The following is a 17,066-nucleotide window of genomic DNA, read 5'->3' as shown; positions in this document are numbered from 1 at the left end:
CTTTTTCTCAGAGTAGCAGACAGGAATTCAGTGTCTTACCGCCACTCAAAATCAAAGCCCCCAGAAGAAAGGAGCTGCAGATCATCTACTCACCTTGCCAGTTTCCTCCTTCCTGGAAATCTCAGCCCCTCATTCCTTACTGTTGCAATCTCTTAGATGCCTCTGAACATACCTCTAAAATTTGTATATGGCCTTTCTTGTTCTTTGTGAGATCGCTAGTCTGCCTCGAACTACCCAATCTAACCAAAGGCAAAAATTCCTTCTCTGTTATTTTTCAAAGCACTTTCATTATAGTATTTCCTTTTGTAAACCTAAAGAAAAAATAAGGCAATTTTTTTTACCCTGATCATTTAGATTAGGCATGGGCCAGCCACATTCAGCCCACTGCCCTCTTTTGTATGTAAAGTTTTACTGGAACACAGCCATGTCCATTCATTTCCATATTTTGTAATGGCTGCTTTGGCACTACAAAAGATTTTATACAGCTGAGTAGTTCTGACAGAAACCACACAGCCCACAAAGCCTAAAATTTCTTTTTCTTCATGGAATAAAGTTGTCACCTTGTCCTGTCTCCGATGGAATAAACTGAAGCAGAGGTAGATTCAGTGACTTGCAAGGTAACTTTAGAGTGACAACTGTGTTCAAAGTTCCCCAATTCTTATCCCAGTCACCTCCCTACTCTTCATTTTCTTATCACAATGATTTATTACCATTTTTTAAGATTAGTACCACAAGGTGGGGTGAGTTTGGAGCAGATAGTCGCAGGAAGAAACTGTGCCCCAGGGAACACAATTCTTTGGAATATTTTGGGGATTTTGACAGTCACCTTGGGAATATGCTAAAGCAAATAACAGAAGGCAACTATTCAACGATGCTACTTTGAGGCAAGAACATCTTAATATTTCATAGGGGTTTTTGTTGTCGATATTCAGAAAATGAAGACGTAAGGCAGAACAATGGGAAGAATCCTGACAAATGTGTTCAATTTTTACCCATGTGATTGCTGAAAGCTTTCATCAAGGCAATTCTCTGAGTTGAGGGGAAACATTCCCAACAGAGGATGGTGGCTCGGGGATGCACACACACACACACACACACACACACACACACACACACACACAGGCACACGCACGCACACGCACACACAAACATGCCATGCCTGATTAAAGAAAAGAATTTTCAAGAATCTGATACAGTTTCAAACTTAACAATGATTTAAAAGAAAGGCCAGTTGTTTTATCTTCCGCCCCCCAGCCCTGCTTCTGCGTAATACCAGTACGTGGTAATTTGCTTCTTTTGAATAAAACTGTACAATTTGATGAGTGGTGCAATTTAGCACCCCATGTCAATTATGGATGCCGAAATTCTCAGCATTATAACATCACCAAAATTATCCCAAGCACACAGACCCTGGAAGCAGCCAGCCTTCCTTTTCTCACTTCGTCCTATGGAGAAGGCTTAGCAGGATGTGTCTAGGTCCTGCCAACTGTGGAACCCCACCTTCCCAGGGACGGCTTGGTAGGGCAAAGCAACACATGAAAGCAAGACTATAAAATACAGAAATCATCCCCTTAAAAGAGAAATAACTCCTGTAGAGAAGGGAAGGAAGGAAAGGTTCTCAAGGCCTCCCTGACAAGATTCCATAGTTGTTTATCCCAGAGCTCAGCTTCACTAAAGACAAAGCACAAAAGTAAAACTTAGCTCACATTTCCTTGAATGAGCTATTAAATGCCTGTCACTCCATATCATTCTCATGCTCTGAATTCTTCAATAGCTCCCCAGCGTCCAATTTTGGAGTCCACGCCCTTAAATACGGCATATACAGGGCTCCATAATCCTGTGTCTCTCATTATTCTCCTTTACCAGACACTGTCTGATTGAATGGTCTGTTCTTGCAATGAAGAACACTTTTTAAATGCATCATCTGTGATCCCAACTTGCAAAGGAATAATTACACTTGACTGCAGTCCTACTACAGAATTTTACATTTGAAAAAGTTACAGCATTTTACTTTAAAGGTATAATAAACTCTCTATAGCCATTTACTTATGACAGTAAAAATATTGTAAGTATTACTAAATTATAAAGCCCAAAGATACCTCTGATATTACTGACTCTAAATCCCCAATCAGAGATTCATGATGCCCATACAAGAACGCAGAGGAGGACTCCGTGTTCTCTCTGATAAACACCACAAAGAAGGAAGTGTCAGAGAACCAGTCATTCCCCACCCTCTCCCTCTGGCTCACTCCTGATTTTCAAAGAAAACATCAACCACCCTCAGAAAATAACCCACTTTATAGGTAGGAGTTTCTTCCAATCCGTTTCTAGAGAATTTCAAAAGCATACTGTCTTAATAACTCTTCTCATCACTGAAACAAATATCCAACACCCAAAGTTAAAGGAGGAAAGGTTCATTTGACTCATAGTTTGTAGAGGTTTCAGTCCATAGTTGGCTAGCTCCAAGGCAGGGTGGCATGGCAGAGGGGCACCAAGGAGGCAAAACAGTCCATGGCAAAGCAGGGCAGGCAGAAGGCAGCAACCAGCAAGCAACAGCAGCAGCAGAAGCAGCAGCCTGCCTCTCCCTTTCATCCCTTCCAGGCTACTTGCCTTTTGGGCGGCGCCACACCTTAATCCCAGCATCACAGCCTTAATCTCAGTATCACACACCCTAGATCCAGCCACCTTCAAAAAGCCCCACCTATGACCACATGAAGCTTTGGGGGTACATTTAAATATAACCCATTAAGACATACCTCCAAACAAGAATGAAAGCTTCATAAAGCAAGGACCATACTGATGTAGGTGTACAGACACACAGACACAGACACACACACAGACATACACACACACACACATTCACAGATATACAGGAGACACAGAGACACATAAAAAGACACTTTGAGCTGAAATCATAGGCACCACAAGACAGTATTGTGAAGCATAATAATGGTATCTTAAGCTCAAAAAACGAATGTAATTGAGGAATTAAAACAAAAACATGAAAAACATGAAATCTAACATTTTAAAATATCTTTGAAAGAGCATCTTAAATATTAAACAATGGTTATGAGAGGAAGAAGTTAAAATCCTCAATATGTAAAAAGCTTTAAAAACCAGTCAGCAAAATCCACACATCCTAACAGAAAATAAGACCAAAAAATCCAGCCATTTTTAAAAAATATAAGTGATTAGTAATCAGATTTTTTAAAAAAAGAGCTCAATCTTACAGTCAGAGAAATGCCACCCTGGGGAGAAAAGGGCTCAGGGAAATGGGCCTTGTGGCCTATAGATTAATCTCTAGCACATTTGTTTTTGTGGAAGATATCTCAGAAAAAGGCCTTGTCCTTTGCACAAGTCCTCCTGGGACATGGCAAGCATCGAACAAACCTGGAGTAAGTGCATGAAAACAAACCTCTGTTAGTCCTACAACTGCTGATATTGTCAACAGGTCTGTTTTTCTGCAGTTAGTCACCAGCAGCTTCCCCCATCCCTGTGTGCTCTTTCCTTCAGAAGGCAGGGTCTATTTCCCATCCAGCTGAACTAGAGCCTTCCTTGTGACTTTCTTTGGCCAACAGAAGTAGCCAAAAGATACTATGCTCTTTCAGGCCCAGACCCTTCAAAGCATGGTAGCTTCTACTTTTACCCTTTGGGATCCAGCTCAGGCCAGACTACTGAACATAAGATATATGAGAAGAGAGGCCAGCTGGAGGAGCACCAAGATGGCCCAGGATCAGCTGCCAGACGTATGCCAGACAGAGCCACCCTGGGTCTTCTATTCCAGCTCCCAGCTGAGACAGCCCCACAAATGGCCTCAGCTGACACATGGAACAGAACCACCCTGCTAAGCCGGACCAAGCCACAGAATCTGGCAAATGAGGCATGGTTTCAACATTGGGGTAGTTGGTGACATAGCAAAAGATAACTGAAATGATATGTACCAAGTTCTTTTAGACAATGAGTGCCTAAAACAAGCCAAGACACAGTGATCATTTTACAGGCAAAGGGAGGCAGAACACAAAGAGAAAACAGACCCAGGACAGGTGGGGGGGACAGTGTGACAGATCTCAAGGTCAGTCTTACTTTGATGATCTGGAGAACATGTGAGCAGCGTGTGCGTGTGCGTGTTTGTGTTGAGAGAGGGGAGGGTCTCTGGCAGAAGGAAGCTATTGCCACATTGTACTCCTGAGGCTCCAGCCCGAGCCAGGGAGCCAGAGGAGGAGTAAAATATAGGGACGAACACAAAGATGCTGGAAAGAACCACGTGGATATGATGATTCTAGAAATGGTGGGAAAGAAGAAGAATACATTGTAGCATCTTTGTCTTTCAGTCTGAGGGAGCAAAGAGCAAAAGGTCGGCACAGTATGTGCAGAGGCCATGTGGCTCACAAAGCCAGCTGAGCAGAGTACAGCCCCCCACACCTGGTCAGCATCAGTGGCAGAGACCTCAGAGGAAATCCCACACTGCTCACAGGACCCACACCTACCATGGGCCCTGCTACCTTTGACCTTGTGGCCACGGCTCTCTCCTTCCTCTCCCGGTCCAGATACTGGTCCAGAGGTCCTGATCCTCCACATGGGAATCACGTTCCCACCCCAGAGTGAGTCCCCTGGAAGGGAAGGGTAGGGCCTGAACCTCGGTGGAGGCTCACAGTTCGGGGTGCAGCAGAGAAAGCACTTCCAGATGAGTCCCCAAAAGAGATGAGGACAACAGCATCACAGATGGGACCTAGGGGTTCAGAAGCCAACTGTGGCGGACGAACATCGAAAGCTTTAGGCAGGTAAAAGTGAATGGAAACAAATTCAGATGGAGGAAAGAGAGAGAGATGGAGGACAGCTGTTCACAGCCAAGGGTCCTGGCAGACAGCAGGGAGCGGACCACAGAAGGAAGAAGCTGTAAAAGCCTGTGTCCCTCACTCGCACTGTGCGACATCTTGGCAACACCCATATGCAGATTACACTTAGGGGAAAGAGGCAGGGGGATGCAGGCTGGCTCTTATGCCTCACCCCAAATTAATTCCTCAGCAAACCCTTCCATTCATTACTGTCATCTTTTCTTCATAAATCAAGTCCGCCAGACTCCAAGACTGGAGCATTCAGGAAGTGCTGACTCAAAACACAAACATCAATACCGAGACTACAGCCCCACAATGGTAACAGGGTGACATGTATTTATATTCCACAGTTGGCGGTGCCATGGCACACTTTTCACTTTCTAGAAATTCTGTCAGCTTAATTTATGTGCCTCATACCTCATTCCCTTTCAGGCGACAGGATTTTTTCCTTTTTCATTTGGAAACTTATCTTTAGGATTTGCCAAATCCTCGCTGTCATAAATTTTTGATATACTGAGTTCCGTCTCGAGTTTCTCACAGATAAGCAGGACTCCCTTACGGGTTATCTGCCTGCACCCCAAGACATTCAGATGTGTCCTCACCCCACGATCAGGCACTGGATCCTGACAGCACGACAGTGTGAGGGTCACATTGCCCCATTTGGTGGCATTTTCTGTTGCAAGCCACTGAAACACTTTAAGATGTTTTTTCATATCTTCACTGTCTTTAGATTGACTTGATGCATAAGTCAGTTCAAGTAGAGCAATGGGGTCAGGAAAAAAGTTATTTCCTCACATACAACCCAGTGTTTAAATTTTTTTAAAAAAACTTTATTCAGAAAAAAAGATAAAGCTAAAATCAGACCTTAAATTAAAAATGGGAAGGAAACTGTGACTAGCTGAAGCCAATTCAAGCTGAGCCAATTATCACCAATCATAAAAAGTGACTTATAAGAGGCCCTGATGCCCCAGTACAATGGAGCAATTAAATCTTTATAACTGTGACCAAAAAAAAAAAAAAAAGGTGCACAATTAGATGAAGCCAGAAAAGAGGAGTACACTTCCCCTTCCTGTGGCTGAGCAGTAAGGGCGGGTATAAAGCCATCTCTACCCTGGCAGAAGGCCGGTCTGCTCCCCCCTCACTCAGCCTGCCTGGACCACCTCCAGCACCAGGCCACTGAGGGGGGGTTTCCTTTGGCAAAAAACCACCAACAATCCCTGAGTTCCTTACCTACCTCAGGTCCAAATAAGTGCAAAAAGGACAGCATCTCTACCCCACAGGTACCCGCCTGGTTACATGTCAAACAGAGTTAGCTGTCTAACACTGAGGTTCACATCCTGAATGTGCTCTACTCCCTAGCTGTTTTCTCATCTGCAACGTGGGTGTAATTATAGCATGTACTTCATCAAATGGTATGAGGATTACAAAAGTTAATATATGTGAAGGTTCTGAACAGCTATTGTTGTTATTATTATTAAGTACTCCACAATAGCAAGAGTTGTCATCAGCAAGCAGTTGTTAAGTTGTCACACTCATCCAGGCAGGACAAGTCTGGGTCACTGGCCACAGGAATAGAGAAAACAGATCAATACCAAGAGGCATGGCAAAGGCAGGTGCATGGCATCCAACCAAAGGAGGAAGGAGCTGGAGACATGGAGCATAAACCTCCAAGACGCCACACCAAGGAATGTGGGAGACCGGGCTCCATGGAGGGAAGGGAAGAGGATGGAAGAGCAAGAGCTTGGGACAGATGCCCAAGTCTGAGGCTCCTCAAGGTTTCTGGGGAGATGGCTATGATCTCTGCCTGTGCTTGCTCGCCTTGACCACGAAGTTGCTCCATTTCCCCTCCTCACACATCAGTACTGACTGGACATAGAGCCAAGGCTGGCCTCATGGCCACAGAGAACAAGTCATCACAGCAAACACATTCCAAGCATACTCTTTGTGGACAGGAGACATTTCCTAAAGGCTCTCCCTGCCCAGCCCAGGCAGTCCAGATAAGTCAACTCACTCTGACAACAGTCCATGGGGCTGGAGATTCAAAGGTGAAGTATCTTACTCAAGATCATGTTAGAAGGAGCAGAAGGGAAATCTGAACCTAGATCTGGCAGACTCTAAAATATGGCCTCTGCACCATCCACCACAGTGCCTGCCTCCAAAGAGATTTGCAAAGACTTTATCAGAATTGACTGGGGGGACCTCAGATACATTCTCAATGGCCTCAAAGTAGAGAAGACATTTCCCTTGGACAACTGCTAAGCCAAACCATTTGCATGGAGAGTAGGTGGACAGCAATACGGAAAAAGAGAAGACCAGAAATCTGTGTTGCATCATCATCATCAAGCTCAGAAATCAATCTCACAGGGTCTTCATCTGTCTATTTTTAAAATGGAGACAGCAATATTAGCCCTTCCACTCCTCTTCCAAGGATGCTCTTACCAGATTACCTCTCCTACAGATAACTATAAGGTCCAGACACTCCCGCCTCCCCCAAATCAACTTTTTGAGGGCACAGGGAGGAAGCCACTGGGCAGGCAGATACTGGAGGGAAGTTTTTATACCTAGAAGAAAGGTGTGCATGGGTGAGTTTTTGTTACTGAGGGCTTTTGGTCCAAGAACAGCCTCAGCCTATACCACAGGGGCAAAGCAAAATCTCAGAGAGAAACCCAGTCTTACTGGCTTGACGAAAACAGATACAGGCCTACTGTATCAGTCAGCTTTCCATTGCTGGGACAGAACACCTGACACTAGTAACGAGAGAGGTTTAATTTGGCTCAGGGTTTCAGTCCACTGCCAGCTGTTTCCTAGGTAGAACCATCAATGGTGGAAAGACACAGCAGAGGAAAAGCTGTTCAACTCATGGCATCTAGGAGCAGAGCAGAGTCCCAGGGAAGAGCCAGAGAGAAAAGGCCCAATGACCAGATAGTCTCCTAGGTTATCCTAAGAGTAATTTGTTAATCTCCTAGGCATCTCTTAAGCCAATCAAGCTGTCAGTCAAGAGTAACCATCACAACTACTTCAGCTGCTAAAATACGAAAGGGAAAAACCATAAATCATATGCATAAATTCTGCTGAGATCTCAGGGTGATCCCTGAGTCACATATATCCAAGGCACTGTTCAAACAACCCATCTAAAGCTAAAAGAATAAACAGATTTCTGGTGTCGCCCAAAGGACAGTTTGCAGCTGGAATCCAACTTCTCATTTGCCCAAACAAAATCAATGCCTATCCGAGGAATATAACAGAATCCAGAACTTCCACAACAATCACAACATCCAAGATATAATCCAAAAAAATATGCCCCACACTCCAGAAAAATGACAATCCCTGAAGACTGATTCCAGGTTACCTAAATGTTAATATTCACAGGCAAAGATTTTATCCCAGCTATTATAACTACTCTCGATATTTATCCAATCTATGTCACAGAGTTGTTCAAAGCTAAAATATGGTCAGGTAAGCAAAGAATGCTTAGCAATGCTGCACAGTTTCACTGTACTCACAGAAAAAAATATAGATAGCTGCTCCCCCCTCTTCATATCTGTTCTCAGAAACAGCACAATAATGCAAACCATTTTAATATGCATCACACTTCTAGAAAGAAGTTATACTCAAGAACTGAACTTCTGACCAAAACCTAGTTTTTAAATAAATCACAAAGACAAATAATAATGTTATTATAAATCAAAGCTTATCATGCCTATGTACCACCATAAATCATTCTGCAGTTAAAAAGCAGAAATGAGCCCCACATGACACAGTCTATTTTATGCTGCCAGAAGGGAGAGTATGCACAGTGGTTACCATCATAGGTTTCAAAGTCAGCCCAGCCTCACAGCATAAAAGCTGTCTCCCTGAGGGGTTACTTATCCTCTATGCACCTCAGATTCCTAGTGGAAAACAGTACCAGCTTCTCAAGATTGTTCTGACAACTTACATATAGGCCTAAGTACCAACCTGGTCCACACTCATTGCTCAACAAACAGGAGCCACTGAAAAAGGAGTCAAGGACATGAGGCCGCTTGCACCGGTAGCCAATGATAGACCTGGGAGTAGAATCTGAATCCATTCTTCCATTGTAAATCATTTCGTGGATTTAAACAAGCAGTTCTTTAAGTGGGCACAATTGCACTATCAATTGGTTGTTCTTGGTTCCTTAAGTATTACTGAACATGTAAAAAACAAATTATAATTCTGTCATAGCACATATTTGGTCAAAAATTACATATAAAAATTATAATATTTTAAACTTCTACTCCTTTGAGTCTGAAAGATCTTAAGATGTGGTTCAGAAGGATACTATCCTTTATAAAAATGCTCCTAGAAAACTTACATGAGTTTTTTATTTTTCCCCAGTCACTTTCACTGGCACCTACGCAGGACCTGAGGGTTCGCTTCACACATACTCGTAGCATCTTCAGATCACAGACTCTAGTGGCAACATTTGCTAGGGACAATGCGATCTGTGGCAAGCAGCTTCTGAACATGGTTCCTGTACTTACCTTTTTCTCTTCCTTCTCATTTTCCCAGCTTCTAGAGCAGCATTACAGAAAGTTAAGCAAAAATAAAAATGAAAAACTCCCTCAGGAGTTTAGAAGGGAAAGTCACACAGTGAGGAGTATTCTAATTGTTTATAAAATTTGGGACTTTGCCTTTAAAAAAAAACCCAGGTGTTAGGACAGGAAGTTGCTGACAGGGGTGACGTGTCCTTCTCCACATAGCCTTTCCTCCTCTGACCAAGTAAAGGACTTGGAAATGAAATAGGTATTAATCAAGCCCTGAATATAAGGAAGCCACAGAGACATCTAAATAAGTAGATACAAATCTGAGCCAGGAACCTCTGCCCCAGTCCTTGGTTTTGTAAGAAGAAATAAGAACCAGGTTTTTGGAACAAGACCCCACTTAAACAACTGAGGCCAGGAAGAGGACAGAACTTGGAGAGCCCAAAGGGTCACAGGAACTTCTGACAGGTGTATGGCAGGAGGACTGGACCAGGAGGCACTGATGAGAATTTAGCTAGAACATTCTGGAATTACAAAGAACAATCGCCCTGACTTAGGTATGGAACCTCAGCAAAGCCAAGAGAATTCTCAATAATGTTTCCAACTCCAGGTGAATGTGATTTCCTGTTTGAAATGGACGGGCTTTGTCTTGACACATGATGATATTCACAGGCCTACATTTTGGTCTCCCAGTTACACAGGAATAAGGACTGCTGAGCCTAAAGATGTTAATATGATGTTAAACTATCAAAAGCTGGGGAAAGAGGTCAGTGTGGAGCCGTGGTGACACCAGGAGGCACCAAGAACTCTGTGGATTCTCCCAGCAGCTTGAGCTAGTCTGACTGGTCATGGGCAAATTCTTTCTACGCCGATAGCTACAGTTTCCTCATCGGCAGAGTTTGGCCTTGCCTGGGGTGAGCAGAGGCTCCTCTTCCTTCTAAAGGTTACTAGGAAATCACTGTTGTCCGTAAGTTTCCTCATCAATAACACCCATTTCTCATTTAGATTTTCTGAGGAAGTAACTTGCACAACCATCACAATCAACACATGCACGCACACGGACACACATACACATGCAAATAATAATCTCAGACTGCAATCTCCTGTCCTTTCACTATAATTCAACTCTGTTGTTCACAGGACACGCCCTCCACCCAACAACCAGGCAAGAAGCCATGATATCGAGTCACTGGGAATGCTATCCAGCACCAAATCCCAGAACTGATCCTCGTATTGCACCTACTGACAAATGCAGCAAGACTCAAAGTTAACTGTTGGATGATTAAATAATCTAAGGCCCGTAAAGCATTCTGGATTCTTGTAAGCACTCTGTTAATATAAAAGCCTACTACTTTCCCCCACCCTGCAGGCTCCTACTGCAGAGAGCTTCCTCTGAAGTCTCCCCACTTTTCTCTATTCTGCCCTGTCCTCCTGGCCTCCATCTCTGGGGTGCCCTTGCCTGGCAACACTGACTTCTCTGATTGATGCCTGTAGCCTGACCAACATGGGTGATGACCATTCTATTCCACTCTATGGTGCTGTCAGCCACTAGAATGATGTCACTTGTCAGTATCCTAAAGGTGGATGAGAACCTGGACAGAGGTAGAATAGTACAAACACCCTCATTTTGCAGATGATAGAATGACAGTGCAAAGAATCATTTAACTTATTCCTGTCTTGGGCAGGAAATTCCATACTGGAATTTAACTCTTGCCTGTATTGGGGGTAATAAAAATACCTACCACTTACTGATAATTATCTGTGGGCCTAGCCAACGTCTTTTCTGATGGAAGAATTTATTTAATTCTAATGCCAAGAATTTCAGATAAGAAACAGACACAGAGGGACCAAGTAACTCATCCAAGGTCACACAGCAGAGAAGGAACACGTCTCCCACCAGGCCTGCAGTGCTCAAGCCAGATCTGTGGCACACCAGAGCTCATGCTTTTAATCACTCCATCAGCTCTACCTTCTGACGTGCAAGGTGACAGGCTGATAAATAGCTACGGATTAATTAGTTAATGCTGCTGCTATTTGCCCTCCTCCTCCAAGATAAACCCAGGCTGGTCCTGGGCCCATGAGAAAGATGCCAGCATGGCCTAGGAAGCCAGCCGACACTCTGATGATGAGTGACATTGAGACAAAGGGCTGGACATCTATGGGCGTCTGATGGCCACTTTAAAGCACTCAAGGAGCGGTAAAGAAGAAAAATAGGCTTCCATCCAATGCAATTCTTATATTACTGATCTATCACACAATGTAATATCAAAATCAAGAGTGCTTTACCACCACTTTTTGCAAAATTCTGTACACTGTTTACCAAAGCATCATTTATCCACCCAACATTCCTTGTGAAGTCAGTTAGGAGACAAGATCCCAACAAATTGAAGTGCATTCTTACAGGATAGGAACATAAATTGAATAGGTTCCATTTCTTCTCTTGCCAGACTATACAGGCCTAGCAATGCAGCAGGAGGAGGAGGAGGAATGCCACCTCTCCTCTGAAGCACAGTGTACTTAGAATTTTGCTTCTTGGCCCCACAATTTTTGAGTCTGCTACTGGAAAATGCTTCTTCTAGGAGACACAGCTATGATTTCAGGGTGCTAGAAGCTGAGACTGCCCCTTGGCCACTGTGGATTACAAATGCTACAGAAATAAAAGACAAAGAAGATGACTGCCCTACTGGCTGAGCTCAGTGATCCCAATTTCCAAGGGGAAGCTGGATTCCTGCCATGCAATGTGGGGGAGCAGGTCAAGAAATGGTACGCCTGGACCCAAGAGAGTTACAGGAGTGTCTCTTCTTCCATCTCCATCGGTAGAAAACTAAACCAACTGAGACACAGTGACAAAATGAGGCACAGAGAATCACTGAATACTTAGTTCCTCCAATCATTCTACCAGGTAGAAAACCACAGCCACGCACAGGGTTGGCTGAGAGCAAAAGGCAAGTCCCAACATTTGTGGTCTCCATATCTGAGCAAGGCTAATTCCATCCATCCAACTGAACGGGAAGATAATTCATGCCCCCACCCAAAGACAAACAGCATGCCAAGGGGGACTTTACATCTCCTAATAAGAGTGAGAAGGTATGAAGCACAGTTGCATCATGTCAGGGAGAAACAAGATTGGTAACTTGACATCACAACAAAACAGTGTCAGAAGGATGTTCAGAGCCTGCAAATCTGACAGGTAGGTTGTGTGGTCAGTTGTTTGCTATCTTCAGTTCCAAATCCATCGTTCTAGGTGCTGACTTGCATGGTGGGGCTAGGGCTGCACAAACTGCAATCTTCCTTTGCCAGCTGAATCCCTACTAGGCTCCTCCAGTAGAGATGATGGTAAGATGGCAGGGAAGAGGAGACGTGACTGCATTTGTTATAGCATTTCATCCTGGAAGCCCAGGTGATGCCAACCTTCACATCCACTGACACTCTCAGAATAACCTCACCTAACTCCTTGGCCGATCCTGAGGGCACAGCAGTTAATGAGACAGAAATGGCCTCTATCCTCAAGGTACTCAAAACCCAGCAAATGAAAAAGACACTGAATAAATAAAGAACAGTAGTCACTACCATGACATCCACAGATTCTCAAGATAGCCAGTTGTGGAAGGTCTGGTCCAAAGCCCCACTGCCTGGGAATGATGTCAATGAGATGGTTACATGTTGGCATTTCTGGCCATGGACACAAATATATAAGGATAATGGTAACAAATAACATTCAAAGAGCCAATTTAGACAATGTCATCTGAAGTCTTTCAAGAAGGTTGGTGTGGACATGCAAGATATTTTAAATTATTCTGTGTTACAGAATTTTAACATTAACCATTTTACTCATTCAGTCACACAAAAAATGATTTCAGCACTGAGGGTCTAAGGACTTAGCAGTGAACAAGGCAAAGCCATGCCCTCGTGGAGCTTACATTACAGTCAAGGGCACCATAATTAACAGCTAAATGACAAAATAGTAAGAACGCAGATGATGACAAGTTCCATAAAAAAAAAAATAAAGCAGGGAGTGGAGGGTGAATAGGTAGAGAGGAGGGGCTGTTTGGGGGCAGAGTGGGAAGAGAAAGTTGTTTTGTGATTTGAGCAAAGTCTGTGAGGATGGGAAGACCTGGAACAAAGCCTTCCAAGCACAGGACACCACTACAAAGAAACACTCTTAGTCACATGACACAAGCCGTACTTGCAGCAATGTCACTGTCAAAGGAGACCCCATCATGGGGCTGGGAAGGTTGTTCGCAGCACAATTTCCAGTCAGCCACGGCTCAACGGCTGAGCTCATGTCCCCACTTTGGCATGTGGTTATTTTTCCTTACTTTCAATTTGCATCGCAAGCTGGAGAGAAATGAATTACATCCCCCTGGGTTTCTGTGTTCCGTACAATTAAGAAAAGCTATTTCTTAGTCACAAGGCAGATGACGACACCAAGATTTCCCATTTTCTCTCCACAGGGAGGCTGTCATCACTCAATATTAATTGATCCTACTTTTCATCCATAAAGCAGTGGTTGAAACAAATTTTTGGTCACAAAAATGGCAACTATTACACTATTAAGGTAAATTATTAATGGCATCTCCATTAAAGCAGACTCATGTTCACACAGCTTCAGCTGCCTCAATTCATGTGGTGTTCCTTTAATGGGGAAAAATGAGTAAATTATGACATTCCTTCTGATACTGGATAAATGACCAGCACCTACCTCATTTAAGGTTTGCCAAGGACTTTCCACCATTTCATTGCGACCAGGAACACACGGAAAGACTGGGATACGTTTGGGTGCCCAGCAGGATAGCATGTCAGTCAAAGGCAATTTTATTTTCCTGCTAGAGAGCAGATAAAGTAAAAATAGCAAGAAGATACAAGAAACTCAAAAACTGAGGAGAGCTATCTTATTTGTGTTTATATGCATGTGTGTTTATTTTTATAGATTAAAAACTGATTTCTTTTAGACAGGGAAACAGAATTAAAAGAATCTAGTTTTAGAAAGAAAAGAAAAAAAACCTAGTTGTACCTATCTACCAGTAAACAGCCTACAATGAACTGAGCACCTGTGGGGAGAGCCAACCTTGTTACTACTGACGGTGGTGACCAGATGCTGGCATCCAGTGAAGAACAATTCCCAAGTTCAAGGGAGGGCTACACTGCCCACCCTTCCAACTTCTCTGTCGTTTATTTATGACATTTATGTGCTGGGCCTTGTAGAAGGCTAACTGCAAGCCATTTGCATTTTGTCAATATATTGAAATGTCACAAATCTTCACTCCTGCAGATGGAAGCCAGGCTAGCAACTTTCAGCCAGGCTGGCAAAAATCTGTGGTCCAAGCAGAAGCCTTTTCTTAAACATGTAATTTAGTCTTGAGAAGAGATGAGCTCTGCTTCACAGGCCTATGGCATGAAATTACAGATGCTACGGATGTGTCTCCATGGCACCCAGGAAATGATGAGGATGGAAAAATGAACACAGTGATCATGTGCTTCCAGACTAGTAGAAAATCACTGTGGAGATCACCCTTGTTAATGGCCTTTAAGGACCTGTGCATCTGTCTTCCAGGTGCTGTGTGCTGGCTGCTAAGGACCCGCTTCCTCTGGAAAATGATCCTCAGCCAAAGAGAAATCTTGAGGCTTGATAGAGACAAAACACTACTAATGTCACCTCTTCTTTATACTCACTGTGACAAACTGTGAACTGTGTCAATTTAAACCTATTTCTATCCCTTTCTAGCTAATCTTCCTGGAATATAAAGACTGAAAGACAAAAACTGTATTTCCCATTTATACATGAGGAAACTGAGGCACGGAGAGGTTGAGTGATCTTCCCAAGAAACACACAGCTAATAAGCGGCAAAGCCAGAATTTGAAATCATACAGTCTGGCTCAAGAGCACGTGTTTCTAACAATTGTCCATGATGCCTCTCAGAGAGGAACAATACTTTTAACATAAACTGACTGTATTAATATATTGATGTATAACAAATTACCACAAAACTTACATTCATTATCTCAGTTTCTGTGAGTCAGGAATTTAGGTACGGATTAACTGGTGCCTCTGGCTCAAGATCTCTCGAGGCTGCCTCAGGGGATCAGCCAGGGCTGAAGTCATCTCAAGGCTTCCCTGGGGGAGGATCCAATTGCAAGCTCAGGCACAGGGCTATTGGTGGGACTCAGTTCCTCCAGGGATACTGGACTGAGGGCCCCTTTCCTCACTAGCTATTAGCAGGAGGCCTCCTCAATGCTTTGCCACATGGGTCTTCATAGGACAGTTCACAACATGGCAGCAGGCTTCCCTCAGAGGTGCTGAACAAGAAAGAACTAGAGACCAAGATGGAAGCCAAAGTCTTTCCGTAACCCAATCTCAGAAGTAACAAGTCATCACTTTTCACTAGAAGCAAATCACCAAATCTAGCCCACGCTCAAGGGGAAGGGATCACACCAGGGCATGAATACCAGATCAGAGATCAATGGGCCGGCCATCTCGGTGGATGTCCACCACTGTCACTCAACTAATAAGCAAAAGCATAAAGTTGCTTTTTTTTTTCAGTTATCTTGGCTGTCAAATCCTGGCTTGATACAGAATTCCAACATTCTTTCCCATTTGGAGGACAAAACCTTTATGGCTCACCTCTCTGGGACACTGTCTTCCAACACTTGCTTTAAAGATGTTTTCTGGGATTTTAACTGTTTTGTTCAAATCTTTTTATATGAAGTCCACAGTGAGAAGCCACTGAGAGGAAATGGGAATAAGTTTTTGTTTTCATTTACAGTTTACAAACTGGCCAGAAATGGTAGTAAGAAGAGAAGCCGTTGGGCTACCATTTTGTTGAATAAAACAAGGCAATCCAGAAAAATTTCAATGCTCTCCTCTTCATTCCTAGTGTATCTTTCTGGCATTATCTCAGCCCAGGCTGTTAGAGGCAGCACAGTAACTTTCTTTCACAAGTTTCATCTCACTCTGGCCAGAAAGCCCATTTCTTATCCAGGAAGCCATGATGGACTGAAGACCCAGGAGGTTCATGCCTGGGGTGCCTTTGATGCCTTTTTTTTTGCCTTTTTTGAGGGATTACCTCAAAAGCTCAGTCTGTCAGCATCAGCATCCAACCCCCAGGAAGCTGACTTGATAGAGCTGGTTTGACTGACTAACCTAGAGGGTTTCTAAGCTACAATTGGGAAGACCCAAAGATTAGGCTTCCTTTAGGATTTCCTGGGCTTTCCTATACTCACCCAGGAGAAGACAGACAAATCTGTAGGCATGTAGAGCCCACCAGGTCAAAGATAAACCACAGTGAGCAAGCAGATGCTTCTCCAAGATAACACAGATCCTCCTAGGGCTGTGCCCAAGCTGGGCTGGTTTCAAATATGAGAAAACAGACACTGGATTAGGACATTAATCACAACAGAATTTGGTGGGATATTTTAGGTTCTACTTCCTGCACTGAGAGATCGCAACATGTTGTTCACCCGAATGCTCAATAGAGAGCCTGAGAAAGAGTAGGTCTTCAGCAAATAATGAATAAATTTTGTCGAAAGACTGCTTCCTCCAGTAAGGAAAGTCCTCTCAACAAGCATGCCAGCTCTTTTAGGAGTATGTACCAATCTTTCGTCAAAAGCAACATGCATTCCTCATAGTCCCATACGGCATGCATGCTCGCGAACTAATTCTTTATTTTTATTTTTTATTTTTTTTGTACCGGGGATCCAACTCGGGTCCTTGTGCTTGCACAGCAGGCGG

General features: G+C 43.6%; 1 protein-coding gene and 1 long non-coding RNA gene across 5 annotated transcripts in view; one reads left to right on the top strand and one right to left on the bottom strand.

The window, feature by feature from the left end:
* Positions 1-17,066, bottom strand: part of Rftn1 (raftlin, lipid raft linker 1) — a 201,650-nt gene that overhangs the window by 153,554 nt on the left and 31,030 nt on the right. The window lies entirely within an intron of this gene.
* LOC147826452 (uncharacterized) lies at positions 9,759-10,645 on the top strand. The gene is made up of 2 exons (XR_015439554.1): positions 9,759-10,304; positions 10,478-10,645. It is a non-coding gene; the product is annotated as an uncharacterized LOC147826452 (long non-coding RNA).

Source organism: Heterocephalus glaber, unplaced genomic scaffold, assembly GCF_053883595.1.
Source record: "Heterocephalus glaber isolate CG9 unplaced genomic scaffold, H.glaber_assembly_v1.0 deba00001472, whole genome shotgun sequence".
Taxonomy (NCBI): domain Eukaryota; kingdom Metazoa; phylum Chordata; class Mammalia; order Rodentia; family Bathyergidae; genus Heterocephalus; species Heterocephalus glaber.
Note: the sequence above shows the minus strand (reverse complement) of the source record. Positions and strands in the feature narration are given on the sequence as shown.